Below are 5812 nucleotides of genomic sequence, written 5' to 3' on the forward strand. Positions count from 1 at the left end.
AATTTCCTAGGTTGAGGGGGTTAGAAAGTATATGGCTTAGTCCTGAGTGAAAAAAATGCAGCAAAAAACCTGTTGAAAAACTTTGGATTTTTATGTTTGTTTATTGTATGTTCACTACTGTAAATTATTCACTGCAGTTCTTGGTCTGACAACAATTCAGAAGCAGTTTGTTACAAGTACTGATAAATGAGATTCACCTTTTGAGGCAGTTTGCTCAGTTGTGACTAGCTATACTGCTTCTACATTATAGTTCTTGACGAAAAGTGAAGAACACATTTTGTTCTTTTTTTCCCCAGCTGAAACTGTAAGGGTTATTTAGGTAAGCAGAATGTAATTTCCTGAACTGGCATTTGTCCAGTATATGCGGTTTGACCCCTTTCTAATGGAGATCTGTTTATTTAAAGTAGCAGGGCACAATCAAAGACCAAGTGTATTTTCAGAGAAGGAGGTGAGGAAGTGAAAACAGGGAGCGCCAATAAAGAATTCTAATCAGGAATGAAACACCTAAAAGTGTATTGAAACAGTGTTCTGCAGTGCTTCGATTAATCCCAGGCTGTTTTAACTCATGCAACTGGTACTTACAAGACAAATAATATGAGCTGACGCCAACCAGTCTCATGTTTTCATTAGGATAAGCCATTATTACAGAATGCTTCAGATGTATTGAGTGACAGTGAACTTTCTGCTCTCGGGGTGTGGTGGTGCACTGCTTGGTCTTCCCATGGGCGCAGGCACCCAGGCTTCAGTCTTGCTTTAGATTTATGCAGGTCGTGCACCATTCAAGTGAGGTATAAACGCGTAGCAGTTTATTGAGGCTGGGAGTAAGTGTTGCTGCCTACTTCTTTTCTGTGTGTGTCACTGGCTAGTTAAACGGGAATGTCTTAAATATTAGAGTGTGATTGGCAACCTAGAGCTGGACTGAAGTTGACCTCTTCTCTAGGCTTCTGAGGCATCCAATTTGCAGAAAAAACTCAACCACTGTGTTTTCTCACCTACCACTTTAAACCCTAATGTTTCAGCAGCCTCAGATAAAATCTATCTTCCTCTGGCTTATCGTGGACATAACTCGAAGCTCAGCAACACTTTTACTTCCATGAACTTTCTGAATGAGCAAAAAAGCCAATGCTAAGGAATGCCTAAATACCACATCCCCACTCCCCTGCCCCCTGTAGCTGAATATCCAAGTGGGTTTCACCATCACCAGGAATGAAAGTCCTTACTCTTTCCTTAAGTTAACAATATATTTGATGCCTTATATTTGGTAAGAGATGTCACATTCTTTTGTGTACATGTATTATCGCTCTTGCACACTACCTGCGATAGTATGTGAATGTAAGAATTCTCATCAGTCCCAGCCACAGGTCAGATTAATCTAGCTGTGCGCTAATTATTGCTTTGTTATTTAACTCTTCTGAAAGCAACCAGCTAATGCAGGATGAGTTTCACTGCAAAAATCTGAACAGACTGAAAGACAAAAAGGAAATGTTGATTATGGATCAGTGTAGGAACTAAGAGACAGTTTTTCTTTAGTCAGTGACTATCCAGGTATCTATCATGAATTTGGAGCAGTGTGTCTAATGAAATGTGGAAATGGAAGAATGGTATGGAGCATGACTGGAATTTGTAAGGGGTCTGGAAGACAAAAGAGCGTGTAAAAAATGGGTATTGCACTGAGATCAAGGCCGGTGGCTGAAGGACGGGTACAGAAGATGAGGGAGGGAGAGAAGAGGTGACCAATTTAGAATTGTAAGGAAGAGAAAAGCCATTACTGATTTGTGTAATTAAAGGTGACATGGGGAACCATCAGAGAAGGAAGAAGTCCCTAGCCTCATGTTTAGGGTGATGTAGGATTGACGGAATGAAAAGAAAACGGCACATGTAAGACAGGTCAGCTTTAACTTCTTCTTGAGACCAATGTGGTGTTATGTTCCAAGGTAAAATACCTAAGGGTGGACCTCTCTTGCCACAAGTGAGCCAGCTGAATGAAGGCGACTCATTCACTCCAGGGGAAGAGTTACATCAATGCAAATTGTGGAATGATGAGAGAAAAGTAGTTTCTGAGAATCTGATCTTTTTCGGAGAATCTGCTTCTTTTTTCAGCTACCGGTCATGTGCTATATATGAGAATTTTAAGAATACATGGGCATGATGACCCTCTGAAGATGTCAAGCGGAAGCTGGGGTTTACGTTGTTCTTTTCTTCTTCCTTTCGTCCCCTCTCTCTTCCTCTCCATTCCTCCCCCTTCCTCCCTCCTCCCTTCCCGTCTTCCTCTCTCCCTTTCTTTTCCTTTCACTATGGGCTCACACTGTGGAGTTTTTTGAGCGGCATGGCAACATATCATCAAAAGCAGCAAGCCTGGAGAAGGTGCTCAGGTCATTCTCCCAACCTGCTCAATGAAACCAACTAGTTCCTGTGCGCTACTTGCTGACAGTAGCTGATTCTTTGTTGATAAAGAAGGGTCAACATATATAATCAGATTTGTGCTATTCCTTCCCATGATCAAAAGGAGGAGGTTCCCTCTTCCCTCATTTGAAATCTTTGCTGAAGTACACAGCCAGCAAACCTCCCTGCTAAGTGCCGCTACAATTGTTATAGGTTTGTAGATTTTTTTCTTTCCTCCCTCTCCTTTGCCACCCTAGATAAAAACTGAAGCTGTTGGTTCCTATCAAAGCTCATCCAGGAATGAAGCTAAAAGGAAGAATCCCTCTCTACATAATTCCAATATTGATGAATTAAGGCCTAAAACGCCTTTCTGTATTTCAAAAAAACATTCAGAGTCCATGCTTAAAATCGAGATTAGCTCTATCAAGAAGCAGTAAATTCAGCAATAAGATTTAATCTCTGTGGCACTCAAAAGACAAGATTCAATTATATTCTGTGATCTTAATTGAATTACAAAACCCCCCTCAAAAGTAATGACATTATTTTATATTTTCCCCAAGCCCAGCTTACTTGGATTGAAAAGAATTAAATAAGCCATGGTTTGAGAAAAATATGTTTGTTTTTGCTGCCTAATAATTCACAGCTTTGAGGAGAAGCTAATATCCTTTAAGTAAAAGACTAATATCTATCTCTGGAATTGCTTTTTTTGACCCATCTGGTTTGTCAGAAAAGTCTCCTACCTCTGATATTTATACAATATCATGCAAATGTCAAAATCTGAATGTCATCTTCAAAGACCCTTTTATGTCAGGCAACCCCTTTATAGGGAAAAAATAAACAATTTTATGTATGCATGCTTGATGCCAGTCCAATTAATAAAAGCCTTTTTTGCTATGCTTGGCTACAAGCAAGTTTCTCTTTTGAAAATGAACAGAGGGAGAATGAGATAAAAGGTCTGTATTGTTTCCTTGCAAATTTTACAGTTTCATTTTTAATTTGTGTTTGGATGTGAGGATCTTGGTGCAGATGGTGTGATAGTCCACAGTATGTTCTGAGAACCTGAAATGATAACAAAGATATGCAAATTGAGAGGGTGCTTTGGATGAAAGCCAGGATATCCAATTTCACAATAGCTGAAAACAAATTGATGTGCCCAGCAAACTACTCAGAGTAGCACTAGGAAATGTAACAGTGCCAAAACAAATTATATTAATGACCTGAGCAGTTTGTTGAATTCTATTGGCTAGCTTAATGTTGGTTACATTTGTCTGTGTTGGCACTTCATTTACTGCACAAAACAACTTTTGTAAATGAAAAAAAAAACCCAACCAAAAAAAAAGCACTTAATGAAAAATCAATCTTGGTAAATGCAAAATAAAGTTATACAAGAATTATTTTTGCATCTGAAAAATGCCCGGCATATTTCATGTGAAATAAATTGAAAAATTAGATACTCTTGAAATTCAGAAATACGAGTTGAAATTATTTCTATGAGGAAACACAAATCTCACCCTCTTTAATGTTTCAATCTAGATCAGCATTACATTTAACATTAACAAAACGAATTATAAAATTTCTATTATTTGATAGAGAAACCTAAAAGGAGATGTTTTCAAAGAAAATATTTGGATGTAAAGGCACTGTCTGGAGTAATTCTGAAACAGTAATGTTATTCACATTTTTGCCAGTGTTAAAACAAGAATCTGAGCCCTTGGCTGTCATTTCTGTCTTCCCCTCCTCCTTTCTTTAAAGGAAAGATTCCTGTCTCTAAGTGAATCACTTTAAACAGACTTTTAAAAATTGTTCCTCTCCTAAACTATGGTTAAATGGATGAGAAAAAGAAGTCTGCCAAGAATATTTGTAGTTTGACTATCCCTTACCAGTTCATATATTTTTACATGAATAACTTCTTTCTATTTAGTATGAGAAAATCAAAGACAGTTTCAGTTTTCATAAAATCATACTAGCAACGCAATGAATTGAATGCACCTTTCACATATTTCAGTACTCCATATTGAATAACATATTTTGAACTACCCAGATCCATAATCAGAATCTTTCTAAAGACTGATTTTGGATTTGATTCTAAACACATGAAATTGTTTTATTTACTAATACCATAGCTAAATCGGGCCTAGTAGCGGAAAAAATGAACTGAGATTTGATCTTGCTACCCCTGCAGGCAGTAGGCTACCTCCACAGCTGGCATAAGAATACCAGGGTTTCAATGGAGAGATACCAGTTTAAGTAAGTCACTCAGATGCCAGTGAACTGCATATTTTGTTTTAATTTCCAGAAACACCACTATTCCTTCATTCATCTAAAAAATTCTGAGGGCATTTTATAAAATACTAAATCAAAGTAAAAATAGAGGCAGATGCACCCACCCCCCCGTTGCGTACAACTGTAACTTAAAGGTGGTATGAATTGGTATTATATATTAAAATGTGAAGCAGTCACTTATTGCTTGCAACTCTATTTTAATCTCTCACAAGAATGAAAACAAATACTGGCAGGGAATTCATCAAACATTCAGTATGAAGACAATGTGCCTCAACTCTTAAATGTCACCTATTATATATACACTTGCGTTTGTCCTAATGCCACAAAACTGTTCTTGTGAAAAGCACTTACGTCCGTATTTTGCACCTTTGCTGCCTTTAACCTTCCCAGTACAGAATCTGTAACTGAAAAATAGGTAGTTCAGGACAATGTCAATACAATAATTGCAGTTATGGTAATTCAATAGATAAGCATAAAAAAGACCTGGAAAAAAACAAACCATAAACAAACAAACAAAAGACCCCAACCCTCCCCCGTCCAAAAAAAAACCCCTAAAACAGCAAAACCTGCGGTAAAGGCTTTGTTTGCCGACATTTTGTTTCAGGTTCTTCTCTCAAAACTTGCATCCAGAAGGATCCTTCTCCACGGATGAATTCGCCCAGGCTGGCAGAGGGCAATGGTTCAGCAGGACCTGCAGCTCCACTCCTGCACTTGGCCTGAGCCATGTTTGTCATGGGAGAAAATCGATGGGGAGTTATGGAAATTCAAAGGGAAATGAGGTGGATTGGATAAAGGGAGCTGAGAAAAAGGGAGAAGGGTATGTAATCTCCTCCTTGGTCCTGAGGGACTTACTGAGAAAACATAGCCCAGGTGTATAGCTCCTGGATCCGTGTTATCGGTGCGTCTGTGGCTGAAGCTGATAGTCACAGGGTAGCTGCCTCTTTATATGAATAATCAACATGGTTAAAGGGCTTCATGGCCTCCCCCTTGGAAAACAAATGCCATCCCTGTGATAGGACAGCAATCACATATGTCTTCAAAAAAATATGTGGGAATGACCCACATCTATTCCTTAAGCCTTCTCCTCTGCTTATGATAACAGGAGGAGATGACCCGGCTCTGTGGTTTTTAACTCATCCAGCATTCA

At 38.6% G+C, this 5812-nt stretch overlaps 1 long non-coding RNA gene across 1 annotated transcript; it reads right to left on the reverse strand.

The window, feature by feature from the left end:
* Positions 1-3254: 3254 nt before the first annotated feature.
* Positions 3255-5568, reverse strand: LOC138681941 (uncharacterized). The gene is made up of 3 exons (XR_011322171.1): positions 5518-5568; positions 5017-5069; positions 3255-3441 (listed from the first exon to the last, which is right to left on the reverse strand). It is a non-coding gene; the product is annotated as an uncharacterized lncRNA (long non-coding RNA).
* Positions 5569-5812: the final 244 nt, after the last annotated feature.

The sequence above is a fragment of the Haliaeetus albicilla genome, chromosome 25, assembly GCF_947461875.1.
Source record: "Haliaeetus albicilla chromosome 25, bHalAlb1.1, whole genome shotgun sequence".
Classification (NCBI taxonomy): Eukaryota; Metazoa; Chordata; class Aves; order Accipitriformes; family Accipitridae; genus Haliaeetus; species Haliaeetus albicilla.